Source organism: Callithrix jacchus, chromosome 1, assembly GCF_049354715.1.
Source record: "Callithrix jacchus isolate 240 chromosome 1, calJac240_pri, whole genome shotgun sequence".
Classification (NCBI taxonomy): domain Eukaryota; kingdom Metazoa; phylum Chordata; class Mammalia; order Primates; family Cebidae; genus Callithrix; species Callithrix jacchus.
Genome location: NC_133502.1, coordinates 154415520 through 154441212, shown reverse-complemented (window position 1 = coordinate 154441212; position 25693 = coordinate 154415520). Strand labels below are relative to the sequence as shown.

The following is a 25693-nucleotide window of genomic DNA, read 5'->3' as shown; positions in this document are numbered from 1 at the left end:
TTGTGGCTTGTGAGGTTATACCATACCGATAGAGGACTGTGAAGCTAAACAGAGCTGACAGTTAAAGTCTGAAATTTTTATCAAGCTGAACTGAACACTTCAACTCTGTTCATACCCAAATTCCTTTATCCAGTTACAAAACTATTTTTAGACTACCAATGACTGACAAAGCAAGCACAATGGTTTGCTTTCCATGGGTGGGGAAAATACTAGAGGAGAAATAAGGCATAAGCCTCAGGGGCCCAAGGGCATTTATTGCTAAATCATAAAATCCTAAATGGGGACAGAAGTAGAGGTGATAATAGAAAGTAACCAACAACAAAAAAATAAGTTCATTGAGACAATATAAAAAAGTAAAAAACAGCCCTGCAAGACTCACTGAGGCCTGTGCAAGGTGGCCTGCACTAGGGCATGGTATCCTGTCCGTGTGGCCTTCTCTATGGCTCCCCCTGGGCAGAAAGGCTACCATCACCTTAGATCTCTAAGATGGACCAGGGCTACCTTATCCAGGACAGCAAGCTGATCAAAACAATGCCTCCACCGACTATGACCTGACAAAAGCATCAACCCTCTGGGTCCACTATGGTCAAGTGCCCAGTGACTGTGTCATGCTGAAAGGCTGTGTGGTGGGAACCAAGAAGCAAGTGCTCACCTTCCGCAAGTCCTTGCTGGTGCAGACCAAGCAGGAGGCTCTGGAGAAGACTGACCTTAAGTTCACTGACACCACCTCCAAGTTTGGCCATGGCCGCTTCCAGACCATAGAGGAGAAGAGAGCATTCATGGGACCACTGAAGAAAGACCGAATTGCAAAGGAAGAAGGAGCTTAATGTCAGGAACAGATTTTGCAGCTGGTGATGTCTCAATACAACTTATTTTCCACTGGGGAAAAAAAAAGTAAACAACAACAAAAAAAGGCTGGGCGCGGTGGCTCACGCCTGTAATCCCAGCACTTTGGGAGGCCGAGGAGGGTGGATCATGAGATCAAGAGATCAAGACCATCCTGGTCAACATGGTGAAACCCCGTCTCTACTAAAAATACAAAAAATTAGCTGGGCATGGTGGCACATGCCTGTAGTCCCAGCTACTTGGGAGGCTGAGGCAGGAGAATTGCCCGAACCCAGGAGGCGGAGGTTGCGGTGAGCTGAGATCGCACCATTGCACTCCAGCCTGGGTAACAAGAGCGAAACTCCATCTCAAAAAACAAACAAACAAACAAAAACAGATACTTCAGAGTCTACAGTTTGACTCCCTGGGTTAGAAACGTCAGCCTGCTACTCAAACTAGTTTTTGTTTTGTTTTGTTTTGTTTTTTGACAGTTTTTGCTTGCTTTCCTGGCTGAAGTGCAATGGCACGATCTCAGCTCACCACAACCTCTGCCTTCTGGGTTCAAGTGACTCTCCTGCTGCAGCCTCCAAGTGGGATTACAGGCATGCACCAATAAGTCCAGCTAATTTTGTATTTTTAGTAGAGACGAGGTTTCTCCATATTGGTCAGGCTGGTCTCAGACTCCAAACCTCAGGTGATCCACCTGCCTCCGCCTCCTAAACTGCTGGTATCACAGGCGTGAGCCACCGCACACAGCCCCTGTGTGTGTGTGTGTATGTATATATATATATATATTTTTTTTTTTTTTACCTTAGATATATCACTAAACTTCTCTGAGTCTTTCCTCAACTGTAAAATGGTAATAACTTAAAGGAGATCACTAATTATGATATATAAAGCATAGAGCACAAAGACAGTGTTCAACAGATCTTCACCTCTTTCTTTCATCGTCGTTCATATGGATTTGGTCATAATGTAGCCAAAGATTAAAACTGCAAAACTACAAATGACTATGTAATTTGGTTAATCACTATAGCTGATTTAATTAGTAATGACTTCACCATGAGTCCCTTATTAATTCATCTTTAAATGAACCACAAAATTTCTCAGTTCATTATTTTAATAAACATTCATTGAAATTGTACCACAGACCATGTACCACACAAGACACTGTGCAAGACAGAAAGAACAATGTTGTTTTGATCTTCTGCAAGCCCACATCTTAGAGGCATATAAACAAAATAATCACCACTGTGATAAGCATTACCATAGAAGATTATACCATGAGTGTCCGAAAGAATAAATAACTCTACCTGAGGAAAAATTCTAGGCAACACTGACCAAGCACTTACTATGTGCCAGACAGTATCTTGAATACTTCACATGTACCAGCTCATTAAGCATGACAACCCCAATATGAAATATTATTTCCGTTTTGCATATCAGAAAGTCGAGGCATGGGGAAGTCAAATCACTTATCCAAGATCACACAGCTGATAAGAGACATGGTCAGGATTGGAATCCAGGCGTTCTGGCTCCAGGAACCACACTCCAAACTCTGTAGTGTACTGTGGATACCGAGGATGCTTTATAGAAGGTAACATAGGAAGCAGAACTTGCAGAATAAACAGTTTGCAAACCAGAGAAGGGAATCTGCATGGAGGGAACAGTATACATCAGAGTGTGTAAACTCTATGTTTGAAGACCATTTAGCAGTGCATACAGCCAAACTGGGGGAACAGATCAAAAAAAGAAGCCAAGGCTGATTAAGCTGCCTGTTAAGCCTCCCCAATATTTCCTCCCCATTATTCTATGAGACTTGGATTCCTTCCAAAGGTGCCAAAGCCTGCCTTCTGCCTCATCTTTGGTCTCCTTTCATTCAACAGCTTGACTTGTTGGCTCATCAGAGCAAATATCCTGTGAGGGAGAGTGATGGACTTAGCTGCTTCGAATAAACAAGATGCTTAAAAGTACCAACTATTTAATGCTATTTGGATGATCACTCAACACTCAGTATTTAAAAATGATTTTAGGTGTTTTGTCATATGACTGAAATGGCCGGTATTTTTGCCATATCAAAAGAGGCCACACTATAATTTATTCTTCCTTTCAATGGAAAATCTTCCTAATTTTCTATGCATTTTATGAGGGGTGGAAGTGACACAGAACTAAGGGTGATGCTCATTTTCACGAACTTTAGAAACCCTAGATTCTAGGATTTCCCTAAAAAGGAAATTACAAGGAAGAAAGCATTAGCTCTTTCTCAAAGTGCTTGCATCAGGCAATGTTTGCCTTTTGGTAAGTTGCTACCAAGAAAGGCTGCGGGAATAGAGCAAATAATATGATGTGGGGCAAAGTATCTGGAACTGTTGGATAAATCACATGGCTGGATAGCACCCAGAATGGCCCTACATCACTCTTAGCTCATGAGACATCAAGGTGAGAACATCCGTTTTGAGAAACAGCCATAAAGAGTTTAAAAAAACAGCCGTAGACCACTTACTGAAACAGCTTGTTCTCACAGGAAGGCAGGGACTGTGGGAACAACTCTGGAGATAATTAACATTGAAAGAAGGGTTTATGTTTCAGAGCAGATAAAACTTGAGTTTGTTATATAAGCAAAAAAGGACACCAGGAAAGGAAAACTTGAAAATACATGACAGAATGAGGATAAGAGATCAAGCAAAACCATAAAGATGACAGGAAAAGGGGCTCAAAATTTGCAGCTTGAGATGCTAGATAGAAAGAATAGAAAGACAACTTTCCCTGATATGGGAAAAAAGAGAGAAAGGATGTATGATGATTCAGAAGGTAAATGAAAGAGAGGGTTGGACTGCTACATGGCCTCGTGTGCTCAGTGAAAACAAAAGTTACCTAGTTTGACTCAGGGACCTGACACCCATCCTTGTTTCTGTCTTTCTTACTTCCCACCTCAACCCACCACCTGGTTCTGCTGGTCCTACCCCCAAAGCATGTCTAACAACAAAGCCACCTTTATTCGTCCCCAGTGCCACCACCACAGTCCAAGCCACAATTATCTCTAGAACAGAGTCCTGCACAAGTTTTCCAGTTGTCCCATGTCTGTATTTACCCCGAATCCATTCTCCACATATCTGCCAGAGAGATTCCAAAAGTGAACATTGACTCCAGTTCCCTCTGGCTTTTCGAATACAATACAAATCCCTTAATCTGCCAAATTTGCCTTAGGTCTTGTTCAGCTTTCTTTTCCAGCCCTATCCTATGCCATTCTCTTCCCCCATCTATGGTTTAGCCATACTGACCTTTCCATTTTCAAACACACTTAGGCCTGTCTCCATGCAACTTGTTCTCACTGAAATGCTGCTTCCTGGTTCTTTCATTTATTTATGTCAGTATGGAGGGCTTCTCTTTCCTGAAGCCTTGAGCTAAATCCCATCTTCTCAAAGGAGCTCTCAAAGACCAGCTTGTCTATGAAAATGCCATGCCTGCTGCCCTAAAGCCAGGAGTTAGTGGTTAAGAAGGTAGACTAAGGAAACTGATTTCGAAGCTTAGCTCCAACACGTGTGTGACCTCTAGGCAGCTGAATCTAATTGTTCTGTAACTCAGTTTTCCACCGTAAAATGGGAAAAACATAACATAGTCAGAGGCTGGTTGGAAGGGTTAAAAGAATCAAAAAACATAAAGGACTTATAATAGTATCTGGTCCATATAAACGTTCAGTAAGCACTTTTTATCATCACAGCATCCTCTTCACTTCCTCCTAATATTTTAGTCTGTATTTTTGTGTTTATATTTATTACCTGGTTTATCCACTATTTTATAAGCTCCAGGAAAACAGAGAACAGGTCCATAACCCCGGTACCTAAGAGAATGCCAGCTATTCAGTCAATATTTTATGAGTGAATAAGCTATAGCATATCCAACTCAGTGTGTAGGTTCTGAGAAGGCCCAAACTGTTGTTGAGAAAGAAGGCTGAACTCATTAACCATAATAACCGTGCTAGCTAAGAATGTCCAAGAGAACAAGACATGTCTCTTAGAACAGAGTGGTTCCCAAGCTTGAAGGCATTGTAAGTGTATTAGTCCGTTCTCCCACTGCTATAAGGACATACCCAAGACTGGTCAAACTACAAAGGAAAGAGGTTTGACTCACAATTATGCAGGGCTGAAGAGTCCTCAGAAAATGAATAATCATGGTGGAAGGAGAAGCGTGAGTGCCCAGCTAAGGGGGAAGCCCCTTATAAAACCACCAGATCTCGTGAGAAGTAACTTACTATCACCAGAACAAAATGAGAGAAACTGCCGCCATGATTCAATTGTCTCCACCTGGTCCCTGCCACAACACGTGGGGGTTATGAGACCTACAATTCAAGATGAGATGAAATTTGGGTGAGGCACAGCCAAACCATATCAATAAGGATCAGTAGAACGCTGATTGAAAGTCAGAGTGTGTCAGGTCAAAGGACAGAAAGTTGTGGTAAGAGAGAAAGTGTGTCAGTTTGAGGTGAAAGTGAGATCGAAATGCAGTTATTTTTACCCGCGTGACTATGGTGAGAGGACAGATGGAGGTGTTAAGGTTGAGAGGTCTAAGAAAGGGAGAGAACCAATGTATTAGAAGAATTACTGGGTGAAATTGAATTCCTTGAGTAGAAGCTGGGGAGAAGTCAGGAAGTAAAATGCTGAGTCAGGTGCTAAGGTCATTAAGAAGAATAAAAGAAGATCCCAAAGGTCAACCAATAACAGCAATGAGGATGGCAAAGAAATGGCCAAAGTGGCTGCCTGAGCTCCATGAGGGGAAAAAAAAGATTGACAAGTGTTGGAAGAAAAATCATCCAGAGCAGTAGCAAAGAGTGAGGAGATTGCCAGCACTCCTTCTTGAATTAACAGTCTTGTGAATTAAAAGAAATGGGAGCATCCTGATGTAGAGATTAGAAATGGAATAGTCCAGAGGAATACATTAGTGAAGGGGAGAATGTAGTGCATTTTGGGGTCTTAGACAGATCTGACCAGTGTCAGAGCTGAAGAGATGCTGTGATATTGTGATAGTCATGACTCCCTGAGTTTCGTCTTCTGTTTTAAAAGGGCTGGGAAACACCGGCTGACTTTTAATATTATTCAGATATCTGTACCATTTCTGGTAGACTGTAATTCAACCACCATAAGCTTGCTTCATGTCTCCCTCTCTCAATCTCAATCTCTCTTACTCACCATTTTTTCTCTGATCCAAAGGTGGGACACAAATGTCTTCCTACAAATCGATGGAAGCATCCTTCCCGCGGGCCTCCACAGGAAATATCAGGAAGGAAATGGCAAATATCAAGTCCATATTTAGGAAGAAGAAAACACCAGAGGCTACTGACAACATCATAAATCCCTAGGGAAAATCTCAGGCTGGAGTTTGTCTTGGCAGATACAGGAATTTGCTATTTTTTTCATCCTTCCTCACGTGCACTGCCTGGACAGCCTCTTCAGATCAGAGCCAAGACTACAGTTTACACTGGCCAAATCATGGGGAATCCTTGGGAGAAATAGTAGCCCTCAGCCCTCCCTCATTTTGAGCAGTAGGTCAGGTGAATTACTTCAAATACATACAAGGCCCTTCAGTTACCATGGTAACTGTTCCAAGAACCGTAACAACGTCAATCATAGAAACGGTGAAATCATGGCTTGAACCCGTCTTGCTGACAAAGATATCTTGAGAAGTAGCCACTACTTGGTGTCAGACTTTTTGCCTCTCATTTGGGAGAGAATGTTTTGTTTACATCCAATCAGTTATGGGAATAAGGGGAAATGGTGGTTAGTCATTTTCCTTCTGCTTCGCTGGGTCTATCTCTGTCTGTATTTTGCTGATATGCTTGTAACTCATTTTCTCTGCTTGAAATTACAGATGGAACAATTCGTTTTTTCACCTCTCTTTCCTGTATAGGTGTAAGCACTTGAAGACGAAATATTGATTTTTTTCCATCTACTTAAAAAAAATAGAACAGTGTGCTCATTTTCAATACATCGTGCCAGTTGTTTTAATTTCTATGTGCCTGTTTTGATGAAGCAACCTCACAATATCTGGAGATGAAGTTCTAATCCTGGGGCCCTGAAATAAGATCCAATGTCCTTTGTCTACACTTAGAAATGGAGCAAACATCTCAGTTGACAGATTCTTACATGAATAGAGAAGTTAAGGAGTCATTCTTATTTCTTTCCTGTTTGTGAACAATCTACACTCTGGATTCTAAGGTGAAATCCCACAGAAATAAAACACTAAAATGGCATATTCATGACACCAGGAGCCTACATGATACTACTTACCAAAAAAAAAAAAAAAAAAAGGATTCTGGCATATTATCATTCAAAATCTGTTGATTGCTTAGTTTTATTTTTTAGCGTACATTGTAGGGCACCCTAGTCCTACATAATATTTTTATCTTTTCTTTAGAATTCTAAAAAGTCTCAAAGCAAGAACATTTCTGTGAGTTTATTAGAGCCTTCAGTTTGGATACCGAATTGTTACAAAACCAATATTTTTTACATTTTTCTTCTTAATAATGTTCTTTGACCCAGATAGAACTTAAAAAATAAGCTATTTGATGTCTAAAATTGCAGAGATAAACTGAAATTGTGTTCTGAAGGTGTCTTTTCACAAGAAAAATGGAATTTTTTAAAAAATGTAATCAAGTTATACAGAGCCTCTCACCCTCAGGTCATCAGTTCAGATTTGTCTGAGCTTGGAAAGTTATACAAAGTTGCGGTGGTTGCTGGGCTCTCGGTGCCCTATAAGAAATGAGTTGGAGGTCCCAGGGGAGGTCACTGCTTTGTAGTCATAATCCTGTAATTGACACCTATGAGTTCTTTGGAAAATAACAATTCTAACAGAAGTCCATAGATTTTGCCTAAGAATTCTCTCCAAGTTGGTCCTAAGCACCCTTAGGTTTGCAAATGTATGTTCGCAAATGTAAGCTCCCCACTCTGGAAATCCTCTGCACTATATCCTACTTAATTCATTCAACTGAGGTGTTGACAATCCTGAGGAGAATATAGATGAACAAGGAGGAAAAGCAGGAGGAAGACAATGAGAAGGAGAATTTTTAAAACTAAGCAAACAAAAAAAATTAACTAACAAATAAATAAATAAATGGAGAAAAAGATGAGAAGAGGCAAGAAAAGTAAAGGAAAAAAAGAAGAAAAAGAAAAAGGTGAAAGGAAAAAGAAAAAGAAATGAAGAAATAGGATATGTGAAATTCTATCACGGTGGTGAGTAGAGATCTCTCCATTCCAACACAGTACTTGTATTTATTGTTCTCACAAGGATCTTTCTTGTATAGGAATACTTTTTGTAAATCCTAAATTTGATTTTTAAAAGTCCAGACTTAATAATCATCCTCCAAAGAAAGGAAGTCACTGGCAAAAATGCTTTTTGCACACTGTATGTGAAAGAACCCAAGGAGGCTCAGGAATTTATGTTTCCCATACTTTGAAAGTTGGGGTGCAGATAGGACAACAAGAAGAGATTTAATTGAAAGTCTGGATTAGAAGCTGCAGCTGGGTTCTCTCTTCCCCAGTTCTAGTAGAAGACTAGGTGTATACTCTATGAAGGGGTTGAACCAGATACTCTGTCTGGTCTTAGGGTTATTTAGCGGAGCTGGAGGAGATTTCATACTGAAAACTGAAAGATTAGGTGAGGTCTACTTACTGAATGCAGAGATTTACCAAACTCAGCAACAAGAATGCTGGAACCAAGAATATCTCCACTAGAAGGGAGATCAGAAGATTGATACTTGAAAAAATTGCTCAACTGGATAAAAAAGACCTAAAGTTGCTCATAGTTGCTTTGGTCCTGCACGGCCCTGCCAGATCATCATACAGTGAAACTCACCAGGTAACATCTGCTCACAGAATGATCATTTCCTCCAAGGTTGTAGTATCTCACTCTGAGCAAAAATGCCCACATCATCAGATACTTGAGGGAAAGGTTCTAATGTGAAAAAGACCAAAACAACGAACAACAGTAAAAGAATCACAGGGAAAAAAAAGTAATGCAGAGAACAGAAGAAAATATCTCCAAAAACTAGCCTCTTCATAGAAATAAAAATATTGTCAGGATAAAGTAAGAATATGCATATATTTTTTTAAAAAACCAATTTGTATAAAGTAAGAGATTTGATATTAAAAATAAGTGAACAGGATTAAAATCAGTGAATGGGTTGAAAGATAAAGTTGAGGAAAGCTCCCAAAAAGTATAAAATAAAGAAAAAGGGATAGAAATTGGGCAGGTAGAGGGGCAGATAAGAAAATTAGAGCCACATCTGGGAGGCCTAGTATACAAATAATAGGATTTTCAGAGAGAAAGAGAGAGAGAGAGAGAGAGAGAAGAACAGAGAAACCAGAGAGGAGAGAATTGAGGGTTGTTCTTCCCTTTTCTTGAAAAATAACACGTTCCCAAAATAGCTTTGGTGTCCAGTCCTATTGAATCTAAGAAGCCCAACAGCCTTTCTTCATCATTTTCTTCTTTATCCACTTCAGTTTAAATTGGCCGTGTTTCTACTCATACAATTCCATCTCTATTCCTAGCTTCTGTTATAGTGATTGATTAAATGTATAGCTCACATTCATACTAATCTTCTTTTCAAATGGTTGTTCAGCCACACCCCTGACGTTTCCCTGAGAACAAACTTTTTCACTTTTTGTAATATGTATAGCTGATAATTTCTAAGTCTTCAAGTTTTGGTTCCTTTTTGCTTAACAATTCTTCTTCAGCTTCTCTCTGTCACTCTATCTCATTTTACTACAAGCAGTCAGGCAGTCAAGGGGACCTAGGCTGCACCTTCAACATTTTGCTCAGAAATCTTCTCAGTTAAATATCCAATTTTATCACACGTGAATTATACTTTCACAAAACACTAGAATACCGTTCAGTCAAGTTCTTTGCCACTTTATAACAAGGATTGCCTTTCCTCCAGTTTCAATAACTTACTCCTCCTTTCCATCTGAGACTTCGCCAGAATGATCTTTAATATCTATATTTTTATCAACATGATTATTCTGTTCATGATTATATAGTCTCTGAAAAGGTAAAGGCTTTTTTCTCCAGTTTTTCTTTATTTTTAAGTCTTTACCAGAATTGACTTTATCATCCCTATTTCTACCAATATTTCCTTTATGGCAAATAGACTTTTTAGCTTGCTCCTCAAAACACTTCCAGACTCTACCCATCACCCGGTTCCAAACTTGCTTACACACTGTTAGGTATTTGTTACAGTCCCAGCACCCTACTTGCTGGTACCAATATCTTAGTCTGTTTGGGCTACCATAACAAAATCAGACTGGATGGCTTAAACAACAGATATTTATTTTCCTTCAATTCTAAAGGTTAGACGTCCCAGATCAAGATCCCGAAGGGTCAGTTTCTGTTGAGGGCTCTCTTCCTGCTTGCAGATGACTGCCTTCTGGCCAGGTATTTTACATGGCAGAGAGGGGCAGTCTCTTTCTCCTCCTCTTCTCCTAAGGCCACCAGTCCTATGAATTAGGGTCTTGCCCTTATGACCTCACTTAACCTTAATTACCTTTAGAGCTCCTAGCTCCAAATACAGTCCCACTGGGAATTAGGGCTTCCACAAATGAATTGTGTGCAGATGCAATCATTCCACAGCAGGTGACAAGGAGGATGTTACTAAAAGTATGACACCGACAGACTGAGGAATTTGAATATAAAGGGAGGAGGTATATATGTCTGGCAAAGAGTTTAGAGATACATTAGTAATCATTCATAGAAACACAAATTAAACCAAAAAAATGGAACCATTATTAAATGCAGCAAAGTAAGTGAAAAAAGCTGTAATACCCCAATCTCTCACAAAGAAAATATAATTATAATACACTATATGACTCATGCATAAAGTGTAAATAACGTTTATTTAGTCATAATTATGTAAACACTGAATCTGTTTTTAGACTTCAGTGCAGATGGTAGAGTTAATCATACTTTCCCAACTCTGGCTTACCAGCATGAGTCTTAGTGCAGCCCCTTCCTTACTTATTTATTTCTCTCTCCTTATTTCCATTCCCCTACAAGCAAACACCCTGATATGTTTCAAGTATATATTTCATTTCTATGAGTTCTTTTAAAATGTGTATTATATTATTTGTGTACATTTTTAATTTACATATGTGGTATTTCTAAATATCTAATTTTTTTTGCTTTTTTTACCCAGCATTTAAAAACTCTATCCATATTGCTGTTGTGTTTTAGTGTGTTTTGTGCTGCTACAACATAATACCACAGCCTTGGTAATTTACAATAAACAAAAATGTAGTCTCACAGCTCTGGAGTCTGGGAAGTGCAAGGGCCGGCGTCTTGCAAGGGCCTTCTTGCTACATCATCCCATGGTGGAAAGTGGAAAGGCAAAGGGAAGACAAGAAAGAGCATAAGGAGGCCAAATTCATCCTTTAATAAGGAACCTATTCCACAAAAACAAACGCACTCACCAGATAATAGCATTAATCCATTCATTAGGGCAATGTCCCTATAACCCAAACACCTTCTGTTCAGCCCCACCTCCCAGTGCTTCTGCATTGAAAACCAAGTTTCCAATACATGAACTTCGGAGGGGTACATTTAAACCATGGCACTGTGTATACATCCAATTCATTGCTTCTAATTCATAAGAATTCCTTAATGTATATCCAACAACTAGATTGTCTCCAATTTCCAGCTGTCACAAACAAAGTAGGAAATTTCTGTAGGATGAAGATCCTGAGGTGTGATGGAGTTGACTAAGGGGTGGCAGAGTGCTCCCCAAATTGCTGCCCCAATATGCACTTCCATCATGGTACTTTGTAGTTCCTGTATGATTATCACATACCTGCCAATCTTCGCACTATCCAGCTTTTCAGTTCTGACTTTACTGAGAGGAGTAAAGTAATAGTTTGATGTTTTCCTCTTTCTACTCACCAGTGGGTTAGAGCATCTCTTCATCTGCTTGCTAATCATATGAGTTTTTTTTTAAATTACTTGTTCACACCTTTGCCCATGTTTCTATTCATTTCCCTTATTTTCTTTTTGCCTTGCAGAAATGCCTTTTATAGTCTAGAAGCTAATCTCTTTTGGCTCAGGAAACTAAGCAAACAAGAATACAAGACCATTAATAATTCCATGAAAACCAAGTGCAAATAAAAGGAAATTTAATCAAACTGATGACATGACTCAGATGTAAATAATATTTGTACAGTCATAATAAGGTAAACACTGAAGTTTGACATAACAAAAACATTATTCTCAGAAGGTAGGAGAAGTGAAAGCAAATGGAAGGAAGATGTAAAGAGTATAATAACTAAATCCTCATATTTTATGAGAAGAATACAATGGAAGATAACTTTTATGGTCGAATTATGTCCCCAGAAAAATATATATGAGAGTCCTAACACCCAGTACCTCAGAATGTGACCCTAATTAAAAACAGGATATTTGGCTGGGAGTGGTGGTTCACGCCTGTAATCCCAGCATTTTAGGAGGCCAAGGCAGGTAGATCACCTGAGGTCAGGAGTCCGAGACCAGCCTGGCCAACATGGTAAAACCCTATCTCTACTAAAACTACAAAAATTAGCCAGGCGTGGTAGCAGGTGCCTAGTCCTAGCTACTTGGTGGGCTAAGGCAGGAGAATCACTTGAGCCCGGGAGGGAGAATTTGCAATGAGCTGAGATTGTGCCCCTATACTCTAGCCTGGGCCACAAGAGTGATTCTCCATCTCAAAAAAAAAATAATAATAATAATAATAATAGGATATTTACAGAGGTAATCAAATAAAAAGGAGGTCATTATATGACCGGTGTCCTTATAAGAAGGGAGAATTTGGGCATAGCAATAGACATGCACAGAGAGAAGACCACATGAAGAAGACACAGAGAAGAAGCCACATGAAGATGAAGGTAGTACTTGGTTTAATGCATATACAAGCCAAGGAACACCAAAGACTGCCAGAAAACCACCAGAAGCTAGGGAAGAGGCATGGAACATTCTTCTTCGCAGCCCTGGAAGAAACCCACTCTACTGAGAAGTGATTTGGGACTTCTAGCCTCCAGAATGTAAGACAATGAATTTTTGTTGTGTAAGCCACCCAGTTTGTGGTACTGATGGTAGCAGTGGCCCATCTGGAGTGGCTGCTGCATGACACTGGCTGCAGTGGGGAGGTACATTCAAGGCCATGTGTTCCACAAAACTGGTGGGAGCCCTACCCACTTCTGAGTTGGAGGGGCTGGAGCCCTATCCTCCCAGGCACAGCAGCAGCCACCCAGCTACAGCTGCAGACCCAAACATTCCTGAATTCTTGGGGGCCTGGGAAGCCCCTCCTACCCCCACAGGCTCAGAAATGACTGCATGGCCTCTCCCTGCTCCTGGTGCCTGCTCCAATTTTGGAGCAAAGTTGTGGCTGAGCCTGGGTGTTGTCATGACCCAGCTGGGTGTGTACACATTCAGGGTGATACTGACACGCCAGTCCCCTGCCACCTCGGCCCCCTGCAAGCTTTGGGCACCAATGAGCATCAGAGAAGGCTGAGGGGGAGCTGAGGGGGGTTTGGTGCAGGCACCCCTCAGCATGAACAGCCTGGGCACCATGGAGGACATATAGCTGGTGGCAGGAGGCAGACAGGCTCCTAGGTGGAAAGGGGTGGATACCCAGTGAAGCCCCACCTTCAAGCCATGGACAGCCTGAAGCCTGGGGGCCAGGCTGCCAGTTCTGCAGACTGGAATGAGAACTTATGATGCTTTTTCTGGGCCCACCCACGGACCAATCAGCAGGTAACTTCCTCCTCTCTGAAGCCATAAAAACTGTGGATTCAGCTAAACTCAGGCAGATGACCAGACAACCTGCCTGCAGGTAGGAGCTATCCACTCTGGGTCTCTCTCCTCGCCACTGAGGGCTGTAGAGATGTTGGGATGACCTGCCTGTGAATAGGAGCTACCCATTCCAGGTCTCCTCTCTGCTGAGGGCTGTAGAGATATCAGGACGACCTGCTATGGACAGGAGCTACCCATTCTGGGTGTCCTCTCTGCTGAGGGCTGCAAATATGATGGGACAACCTGCCTGTGAATAGGAGCTACTGCGATGGGGTGGGCAGCAGCCCACTCTGGGTCTCCTCTCTACTGAGAGCTGCAGACTTGACAGGATGACCTGACTGCAGAAAGGAGCTACCCACTTCAGGTCTTCTGAAAACAGTTCTGTCACTCAATGAAACTCCTTTCAACTTGCTCATCCTCCAGTTGTCCACTTACCTCATTCTTCCTGGATGCAGAACAAGAACTTGGGACCCAGGAAAAGATCTGTAACACAAACGAGGCTGAAACACACTCACCCACCCCACTCACCAAGTTGTGGGTGACAAGAAGGAGAGAAGAGCTGCCACCCTTTGAGAGTCCAGACCTAGGGGCTCCCCAATCCAGGCCCATAACACCCTCTTTGGGGATCTGTGGTTCCTGGCATGTCCAAGCTTCCAGGAGCCACTGCATTCCCCCGTCCAGGTACAGATGCCCACAACAGAAGCCATGTGCAATACATCTGGTCCAGCACAGCCTTGCATGAAACCAGTACCTATATTGGTGCCTGGAGCTGTCCACCCCATCACAGCAGCCAGCATGCCTGGCTATGCGCAGTGGCTAGACCCCATGCTCACTAACACTCCTCTTACCACTCCATGCCTGGCTCACCCTTGGCATGTATGGGATCCAGGCTGGCAGCATGAGCTGAGTGCAGCCTGCTGCGCTGAGAGAGAAGGAGCCCAATAGGCACGAGCAATACTCAGGCAAAAGGTGCCACCAGCCACAGAGGTGTCCAGTTGGCGAAGCAATACCCCAAGTATCCCTCGTCAGTACTTTGTTATGACAGCCCTAATAAACTAATACAATACCTTTAAAAAAAGAAATGACAGTATATACATGTTATTTTAAACATGGAGGCAAACATAAACGTAAGTGGCTGCTTCTGGAAGTGGAAACTCGTGGGAACAGAATGTGCATTGGAGGCAGGAGATGGCTGTATTCTGTTGTAAATTATATAAAATTCCTTGACTATTTTAACTGTGTTCTTATAATTTTTATAAAAATATATCCTTAAAAAGCTATCTTGACATATTTTAAGCTTCTGCAGCATCTTAGAGAAAATAATTTCTACATTTTTACTACCTTAATAGCATCAAAGATTTTTTGTGTGTGTTCTATTAAGAAAATATTGGTTTTTAGTTTTCAGAGTACATTGTTGTATGGTTTTGTGGCCTTTTAAAATATTAACAATCCAGAGACTGGGACCTAAATTCAAGTGGTTATTAGCAGGCAAAAGCATTCACATTTCAAGACTTTGGATGGTGAGTGGCAGAGTATTGTAGATGGAGAATGAGCTTTAAAGGAAGATAGAAATAGGACTGAGTCCAAATGCTTCTGCTTATTCACTTGTAGGACCTGAGGCAAGTCCATTTAAACTCAGTTTCTCAATTTCCTCATCTGTACAACTGGATAATAAAGGAGTACTTCCTGGGAATTCTGTGAGTCTTAATGAGAAACACTTAGCACAATGCCTGGTTCATGGTAAGCACTTGATAAATGGTAGCCATATGGTTATGATAGCCATAATAAGAAGCTCTTCCATTCTTTGCCAACTATATCTTCAGCCCCTAATTTAAAATCCTTCCTTCTACTCCAATATCCTTCACTCTTGATTCAAACCATTGGTTCATTTTGCTCACTGTTTACGTGATTATGTTAAAGAACATAAATCTTAAAAGAATCACTTTTAAGTCCTAGATCTACAAATTACCGTACTGCTGGCATCAAGCAATTCATTTATATTTTCTGAGCCTCAGATCCTCACCTGTAAAGCCCATTAACTAATATCTGTTGTGATAATTAAATAAGACAAAGAATATAGAAATGTCCACAACAATAACAGGTAGAGTATAGATGCTCCATTTATGGGGACACAAGGCAAAGCTTATAGGCAAACTCACTTCCCAATATATTAAATTAAGTCATGTTAAACAAACACCTCATATTCTTTTGCTATCTCATGGAAACATTTTGTGAATATTTAAAAGCTAGCTCCACCTTTCAAGAGAATACTTGAGAGACATGAATATTGTAGATATGTGAAATATACATCAATTTCCAACCCCTTTGCTTTGTAATATGCCAAAAAATTGGATTTACACAGTGCTTGAAGCAGAACAAACTATCCATGCTACATTAATTGAATTAATTTCCAATGAAATCCAGAACTTTGCAATACTTGACAAAGTTCAAAGGAAAGGTAATATGAGCAAGCAAATGTTTATAAGAAATGTAGTAAAGCTTAAAACAAGCACATATTTGTCAGTATTGCCCGCCATTCAAAAACAATCCAACTTGCAAAACTTCGAATTTACAAAGCACCTAAAACTGCCATCACAAAAAGATTCCCAGAGTCCTCAATGAATTCCTTCAAATAGTGGTCTTCCCAAACAGCTTTTAAATCATCTGATTCTAAAAATCTGCCTTGCACACAAATCTTCATGAATACAGCTATTTCCCGAATGAAGAACACTCAAAATTAGAACAAGATCCCTCCTGCTTTGATGCCCATTATCAAAGTGAGCAGGGGCTGAGTTTAAATCACCATGCCCCTGCTCGAACAGTCTTGTTCCCTCTCATCCTCACCACCGCTGTGGTATCCTGTCGGGGAGAAGACATAAGGCTCTCTAAATAGTTGAGTTCAGCAATCCTCTAAAATGCTGATACAGCTCCCTTGGCTAAGTGAATGCAATATTTCTGTGACAACCTTCCATAATGCAAGGAGCAGCTCTCTTAGGTCAGCAGAGGTTATAGTGGTTCCCTGTCAACTGGGAGAGATTACTCCAAGTTTCATTTGTAGCTGAGAAGAATTTCTCCCCTCTTTTTGTTTGGATAAAATCCACACCTAGCACAAAGTGCTGAAAGACATCCTTGAAATGTGTCTTCTCTCACAATTCTTCCATGTCTGGGACTATCCCCCACACATGGGCTTGATGGCTATTGCTAGTATAATGTGGATAGCCATCCAAGTCCCATGTTGTCCATGGGACTAAAATCAGCCATAGTCTGTTATTACCAAATAACAAAGATAGAGACAGCTCCCTATTTTTATTTATGAGGCAACTTAACATACTTTATTATCATGTGTTCTTTCCAGAAACTATGTAACACAGGGATTGTCACCTTCTTGGTACACACAGGGAAATAAGTCTCTGAACACGGGCTTCTTTGTCAATGCTCCTCCCCAGCTGCTACATCCAGATATGAGTTCATGCTTTTGATGAGGTATGAATAGAGTGATGCTAGACCATGTGCCTTCAATCAGAGTACCTGCAGGCCCCATCACTCCTGTGGCATCCACTGCAGCCCAGCAGAAGTCTGGGAAAGAAAGACAATCTTTCCCACACAATGCAAGCACACAGGTCCACTTAGAAAGGAGGAAGGCAACAATTGAGTTGTCAGAACTCTGAAAGCTCAGGGACTATTGAGACCTTCTATGTGAAAATGAGGTTGCAATTTAATTATAAGAAGAAATTACATTTCTTGAGCACTTGCCATGTGCCAGACACCATACTTTGTGTTTTTCGTGTATTATCTCACTTAATTCTTGAAACAAACCAAAGTGGTAGTTACTATCATTTTCCCTATTTTTCAAATGTGGGAACACAAGGAAATTAAATTGCTTACCTAAGTGCCGCCGCAGCCTGAACTCTAAATCTCTCTGCTCTGCTGTCCCCACCACTGTCCCATCTGCCTTGTTTCCTTTCTAACAATAAAATGTCCCCAGTGCTCCAATCATGCATTAATGTGGCCTTCGACTTGGAAGTCAGGAATCTTTTTTAGTTTTCAGAGGAAATTGAGAGCATCTACTCATCCCCATTTGATAGTCATAAAAGAAACAGTCCATTTCAATGCTACTGCCTGGCATTTCATTTTCATCAACTCGCATTTTCACAGCACAAAATATATCTAAGGTACAGATGGATTTTTAGAAAACTTTCTTCTCTGCTCAAAGGTATCAAACCCCATGTTTAGTTTGCGATTTGTTTTAACATCTGGAAGCTGGATGTGCCTCAGTGTGCTAGAGATTTAAAGGTGAATGACAGTTCCTGCCAATGAGAAGCTGCACTGAGAGGTGGCGAGCAGGAAACAACCAGCTGCAATACAACAAGTGCTACATTAATGGTGTAAACCAAGTGTGGACCGAGAATAGAGAAAAAGTAACATGTACACTGTGAATGGCAGGACTATGACTTCAGTGAGGTGGTGATTTTTCAGTTGAACTTCAAAGGTCATGTAGGAGTTGATCACAGACTTGGCATGGCCAAGGAATGACTGGTGCACAGGGGCCACTGGGTATGGGTTGGGGGCATGTTGTGTAATAAGATCACAGATGGTGAGGGGGGAAAATTGTAAAGAATCCTGAATTCATCATGATATGTAATGAGATTTGCTTAATTTACATAGCGCCTTCACCTTCATTTTCACTTGTTATCCAAATTAATGCTGTAAAGTTATTATTTTCTCCTCTTTGCAGAAAGTCAGAGAGGTCAGGCCCAAGTCCTCAAAGTTGTAGCAAGAAACTTTTTATTACTTGGCCTTAAAATCTAATGCTGTTTCCAATACTTAAAAAAAAAAAAAAAAAAAAAAAGCAGACTGCCTTGAGGAAGTTAGAAAGCCCAGAGATAGTTTCCAGCTTCATCCATGTCCCTGCAAAGGACATGAACTCATCCTTTTTTTATGGCTGCATAGTATTCCATGGTGTATATGTGACACATTTTCTTTATCCAGTCTATCACTGATGGGCATTTGGGTATGTTCCAATCTTTGCTATTGTAAACAGTGCTGCAATGAACATACGTGTGCATGTGTCTTTATAGCAGAATGATTTTAAATCCTTTGGGTATATATCTAGTAACGGGATTGCAGGGTCAAATAGTATTTCTGGTACTAGATCCTCGAGGAATCACCACACTGTCTTAAACAATGGTTGATCTAATTTACACTCCCACCAACAGTGTAAAAGCATTCCTATTTCTCCATTTCTCCAGGATCTCCATTTCTCAGGAAAAAGTTGTTTCCTGACTTTTTAATGAACTCCATTCTAACTGGCATGAGATGGTATCTCAGTGTGGTTTTGATTTGCATTTCTCTAATGACCAGGGATGATGTGCTTTTTTTCTTTTTCTTTTTTTTTTTTTTGAGACGGAGTTTCGCTCTTGTTACCCAGGCTGGAGTGCAATGGCATGATCTCGGCTCACCGCAACCTCCGCCTCCTGGGTTCAGGCAATTCTCCTGCCTCAGCCTCCTGAGTAGCTGGGATTACAGGCACATGCCACCGTGCCCAGCTAATTTTTTGTATTTTTAGTAGAGACGGGGTTTCACCATGTTGACCAGGATGGTCTCGATCTCTTGACCTCGTGATCCACCCTCCTCGGCCTCCCAAAGTGCTGGGATTACAGGCTTGAGCCACCGCACCCAGCTGATGTGCTTGTTTTCATATGTTTGTTGACACAGGAACAGAAAACCAAGTACTGCATATTCTCACTCATAAATGGGAGTTGAACAATGAGAACACATGGACATAGGGAGGGGAATATCACACACCGGGACCTGTCAGGGGCTGGGGGGCTAGGGGAAGGATAGCATTAGGAGAAATACCTAATGTAGATGATGGGTTGATGGGTTTAGCAAACCATCACTGCCCGTATATACCTATGTAACAAACCTGCACGTTCTGCACATGTATCCCAGAACTTAAAGTATAATAAAAAATAAAAAATTTTTTAAAAGCCCTGAGACAAATCCAGGGGAAGATCTCTCTGAAATGTTCACATTTCATTTAATTCTATGCTCTTAGTCTTTGACACACTGCCGACAAGAAGAGCACAAGGTTAGCAGCCATACGCTATGGCCACTGCTCTTAGCTTTTTCTTGAATGTTGTCTCCATTCACAGTGCATTTCTCAAGGGTGGTAGAAGTTAAGAAATTAAGTCGTGGAATTTTATATAAATGAGAAAAAAGCTTGAAGTCAGTTTCGGAATTTCCTGCCTTTGCTCACTCAAAGGTTGTTTTAGCAAGGCTAATTCATATCTATTTTTGTTTATTTACTTATATATTACCTCATTAGAAAAAGATTTTGCAGCCATTCATACAACATACAAAAAGTAGTAAAATATTTGTTTCTAAATCATCGCAACAAAAGAAATTGCATTAGAATAAGAGAGACAAGTCAAGGGAAAAACAGAATATTGTTAAGCAGGTGATGGGATCGCTACCATAGCTGTTTTTAAAATTTCCCCTAAGTTTCCCAATAGACAAAACAAAATCAGAAACTAATTAGTAACATATTCATGAGGAGAAAACATATGGGCTCCTTGGAAGCAGCAAGTATTTCCTTGTGCTAAATTCTAAAATAAATTTATCTTATGAAGTGTCCTATAGGGAACTCGGAGATGCAGTGAATGACACCAACAATGAAATTTGTGTATGCTTCAAATGCAACGGAGGGTTCTTCCTGCAGTTCACAGTGTTCTCCAACTGCATGCAGGCTCCTATGTCTTCATGTCCATCAGCCCATCTTTCTTTCTGCTTCCCTTTCCTTCTGTTGCTCAGAGTGCACACAACGCTAGCACACACACACACACACACTCTCTCTCTCTCTCTCTCTGGGAGCTCCCTCATGCCCCAGAGGGCATTTCACATTGGAGGCATGCTCCCCCCCCCCGCTTATCAGCAACATATTTTTCAAATTAGCACTTGGTAACTTTGAGGGAAACCCAGACCTTTTGGGGAAGAGAGTGAGAGGCCAACTGAAAAAAACAAGAGGTCTGCTTTTTTCTCAGCTTGTTATAAATTTGCAATACAAGCAAAGAAAAATAAACACCCAGATTCTGCAACTAATATAAAAGTTCCCTGGATTGATGTGTTACCAAGGCTTGGTCTTCCCCCAGATCCTCTGCTATTTACAAGCAAGAAGCTATTTCTCATGTGGAAGAGGCAAGCATGCAGCTTTGGTCCTCCTCCTCCCAGTCTTCATTACTGTGTTTCCCAATTGCTGGATGAGAGGCGGGTGGACAATAGTTAAATAGAAGGCTCTTCCCAGGAGACCCATGGATTCCACCCTGCCCAGGCAGCAACACTAGTTTCTGGTGTATGAAAAACGTCTACTTCTGAAGCTGCTTTTAATTCAGTGAGACACCTCACTGCTACTGGCAGAGGAGAGGTTCAGGAGGCCCAGCTGATCTTAATTAACAAATGGGCAGATCTCTACTCTTGCCAAGACCTTCCCTGCGGCCTCTTTCCTGCCCCTCGTGAAGACTGTTCTGATCTTGACTAGGGACTAAAGATGGGGAAAGGCTGAAAAGGAAGATTTTTCTCTGGGAAAAAGTTGGGACTAGATCAAGAAAAGTGATTTCTCCATTTTGTTTAGGGAAGTTGCATTTAGGGTCCAGTGGAGTGCTGTGGTGGAGGAAGTCATGATTTCGTAGTCAAAGGATTCCAGTTTTAATCCTGGCTCAGCCAATTGCTAATGATGTCCTTGGACAAGTCCTCTTTGAACCCCAGATTTCTCCTCCATAACATAGGGACAAGTCTCTGTAGCTATAAACATAGTTGAGATAATATTTGTGAACAGGCTTCAACTGCTAAGTACTTTGCAAATTCTAGTTGTTATGAGTGTAGGAAAATATTCTACCTCCTAAACCCTGGAAGTTGGCAATGGAAGATCTGGTTTCCAAACTCTCTCAAGTCTTTTAGCTCCAATATTTACTAGCTGGATTGTTTCCAGTCAATCCTTTGTTTTATCTGAGCCTCAGTTTCCTGCCATAAGAATGCTGACAAAGGAAGTCACCTCAGATCCCAGGGCTGTGGCGAGAATCAAGTAAGACTAACCATCAAGAAGTACTTTGACAACAGTAAAATGCTAGACAAATATGAGCTGTTAATTTTATTAAGTAACAGCCCAGAGGCCTGACCTCTGGTATGAGCTTTGCATGTGTCTTTGCCCTTGGTGCTTTCTCAGCTGGATTCATCACATTCTCCTACAAGCTGTCTTTCCCCCCGACAGTTATTTATTTCCTTTCTCAATAACCACATTCCTTGAGTGGAGCCCCAGATTCCATGGGGAGAATGAATCTATTCCTGTCTTTAAGGAACTTAGATGAGGCAAGGCAGAGAATAAATAACTAAAATGGCTGAAGGAAGACAGGGTATAATGGAAAGAATACAAATCCTGAAGTCGGAAAAGCTGTTTCTGATCCCAGTGCTGGCTAAGTGATCCAGAGTGAGTCTCTTGGCGTCTCTGAGTTTTAATTTCTTTTTCTGTAAAATGTGTCTCATAAAAATAATAACACCTGCTTCATACACTTATAATAAACACGCAATAAGATAATGCCTACTCTCATTGCTGTATAAATGTTATTTTTACTATTATCTGAAAGTAGCCGGTGCCTTAACAATAAAGATAGCTACAACTTACTGAATGCTACTATGTCCCAGGTACTGTAGATGGCACTTTACTGGTGTTATTGCATCTACTCCTCACACTAGGAGGGGGGAGTTATCTCCATTTTACAGATGAGAAAACTGAAGTTCAGAAAGGTTAGGAAAGTAAGTTGTGGAGAAAGTGCTAGATCCCAGGTCTGTCTGATTGCAAAGCTCACATTCTATTACCTATTTGATTTTTTAAATAAAGTAATATAGTAACAAATACAACTTCTCAGGATTCATTTACTAGAGTAAGAGTGGATTTCTGCAGGTGCTTTCTGCTCATAGTAGACTTTCAGTACATGTGTTCTTACTTGGCTTCCCCCAGAAGCAGACCCCAAGACAAAGATGTGAAGGTAAGTATTTTATGTATGAGCAATCCCAGGAAATTCCAATAGGGCAGTAGAGACATGGACAGTCAATGAAGGGTTTCTTGCCAAGCCAGAAGTTTGAGTCTATCGAGAACTCTGGGGTCATTGTAAAAGATTCATCTCAGATTTTTTCCCCGTTGAGTGAGTGAACTAGTACTGTATTTATACACAAACTTCTATTTGGAATTAATTTTGGTTATTCTGAGGCAACCCAGGACACACACACACACCAGCAGGGAGGAAGGATCTTTCAAGCAAGAAATGCAGATGCTGAAAACCATAGCATCACTGAGTTCACATAAATGAACCAAGATCAAGAGAATGTGCCAGTATATGGTAGTGGTGAAGGGTTGGGTAGGATGGGGAAAAAAGACAGACAGAAACATAAAGAGAGTTATCAAAGCACTGGCTTGAGGATTTAATAGGCTCCAATCCTTTTTATCATTTGAGGTCATATACATTAAGAGACCTGAGGCAATTTTTCATTTTCTACCCAATAAGAAGATTATAAATCTATAATTCTTTGCATATAACTTTGTAGTGGCTTCCCTTTAAGTGGGCTACACTTCCTTACCCTTTAACTGGGTGCTTGACCATGTGACTTACTTTGATCTGTGGAATGGTAGCAGATAAGACACAAGCAAAGGCTTGGAATAGGTTGTTTACTGGGACTGGTACTCTTATATGTTATGTCAGAGTTACCCTCTTGGTTGCAAAAGACAGATGAGTTACATCAGCCAAGCCCAATCTAGATGAGCTGTACTCAGTCAGTTACAGACACATGAGTGAAACCAGCCTAGATCAACTGAGCTGACCCACAGGCATGTGAGCTTAAGAAAAATGCTTATTGTTATATAATGCTCAGACTTTTGTAGGTATTGAATGTTCTAAAGCCATAAGTAACTGCTGCAAAAACTGTATTTCCTTATTTTCTGATAGCACCAAATATTCATCCAAAAAATTAGCTCATCAAGCATTTTGTAAGCAGCTACGCTGGGTCACCATTTGAAATTATTTATTTGTCATGTACCAGCCCATCACTGAACCATGACCTTCATGAAGTCAGGAACCTTTTCTGTCTTGTTCATTCCTATATTCCAAGGGACGACTATGGTGAGTGTTGAATGAATATATGTTCACTGAACAAATTGGTATCAGTTATTTTGATATCTACTGCAAATATTCAAAATGTCACTCCAATTACACTCAATTTACTAGAGGAGACAAATGGACATAACTCTAAAGTTCTCTTATCCAAGTTATAGAAGCATAGAGAAATAAATAATTCTAAGTGGAGAAATATTGAAAGACTCTGCCGAAATAACAGCATTGGAGCCATTATTTGTTGACTCAGGATGAAGACTGATTAAGGTAGGAAGAGAAGCTATTCCAATCAGCAAGGACATCATGAATGAAAGTATGGAGGTGTGCAAGAATACCTAGAGCAGCTAAAGTATAACATATGCATATAGGGGAACAACAGGTAGAGTCCAACTCTGAGGAACCATAAATGACATGCTACAAAATTTGTACTTTGTCTTCCAGAAAATGAGCAACCAGGAAAGATTTTTAATCATAATATTAATATGACTTTATCTCTTTCACAGAGTTCTTTATACAGCTGTGGGGGAGAAAAATTTGATTTACTACCTCCTCTAAGTAAATTTGCCTTGTGTTATTGTCCTTCCTTAAGCCTTCTTTGTCCTAGCAGATAATGAACCCCATAAGCTCTGAGATCCAAGTTATATATGCTCTTTTAAGTCACCTCCCTTTCTTTCCCCTGAGCCCTATACCCTGAGTTTTCTATATCCCCACCCAAATACCTAGTACACATGCTTCACCCCTGTGGCACATCTGATGTCTACTCAAAAAACAGGCAGGCTTAAATTAATCAGAAATACAACTTTGGTCAGCAGCAGAAATGTACACACTTGGGAATCTTTCAGCACAGCTAAGATTGAGAAATCTTAAAGGTGGATGAGACAACCCTTACTTGCAAAACAGTGAAGGGAAAATGTCCATGTGTAGAAGGAATAAGAGTAGAAATCTTTCCCACTGGGCATCTGTTTCCCGACCTGGTGTGTTAATCTAAGGAGATACGGCATACACCAAAGAATGTAACTCCAGAAATCATAAATGCAAGGACCAAATTAAAGTTACACATGGTAGAAAATATCTATTTTATATAATCAAAATCATTATCATCAATACTCACTAAGTCTTCTTTCAATATGATTATATGCTAGGCAATATAGTACTATGTGTGGTCACCGACTTACAGCTTAATAATCTAATGCTCTTTTACTTATGGGGTGTGTTAGGGAGCCATTGCATTTTAGTAGGTAAAGTGTTATGAGGTGAATACAGACAGTATATGCTGGAAATAGTTATTTGTATGTACTCCTTTGATTCACAGAATCAGAGAACCAGGTGATTGTACGAAATATGATCTTGCTTCAACCTATATCATTGATAATCAGTAAAATAATAATATCCATGGTACATGGACCAAAATATGTTCACAACAGTGTGCCCCCAATTCTAGATGTAAGAAATAGCTTTACCTGTACCCAAGAAGCCAATAAAGTCACTAGCCAATCCATGCATTCGGCCTATGCAAATACAAGTTTAGAGAAATATTCCCTTATGTGCAGATGAATAAAATAAAAATCCAGTATAGAGCATGTGAAGTAAAACTGCAGCTAGAGGAAAGAATAGCATCATCCTGAGTAATCAAAGAAGACCTTTGAAAAATAATTATAATTATAATAATAAATGACTAAAAAGAAGGGAGAGGTAACAATATAATAGGATAAGGTGCAAGACAATTAACTGAGATTAAAATAGAAGCCAGGTAAGATTAGAAAGCAGTACCAGAAATGATATCTCTGTTAGAAATAGAATTGACATTGTGATAAATCAAGACACTCCTATAGAGGGAAAACTGAAGTCCCTAAGAACTCAAAGGAGAAGAACAAGAATTTTTAATTAATTAAGTAAATAATGAA

General features: G+C 40.4%; 1 long non-coding RNA gene and 2 pseudogenes across 2 annotated transcripts in view; 1 reads left to right on the top strand and 2 right to left on the bottom strand.

Moving 5' to 3' along the window:
• Window positions 1-848, top strand: part of LOC100399138 (large ribosomal subunit protein uL3 pseudogene) — a 47214-nt pseudogene extending 46366 nt beyond the window's left edge.
• The window catches only part of LOC144579442 (uncharacterized), a 275742-nt gene that overhangs the window by 222441 nt on the left and 27608 nt on the right, over window positions 1-25693 (bottom strand). The gene's annotated exons all lie outside the window — the stretch shown is intronic.
• On the bottom strand, window positions 816-25655 carry LOC128932558 (uncharacterized; annotated as a pseudogene). The gene has a single exon (XR_008482516.2). The product of XR_008482516.2 is annotated as an uncharacterized LOC128932558 (transcript).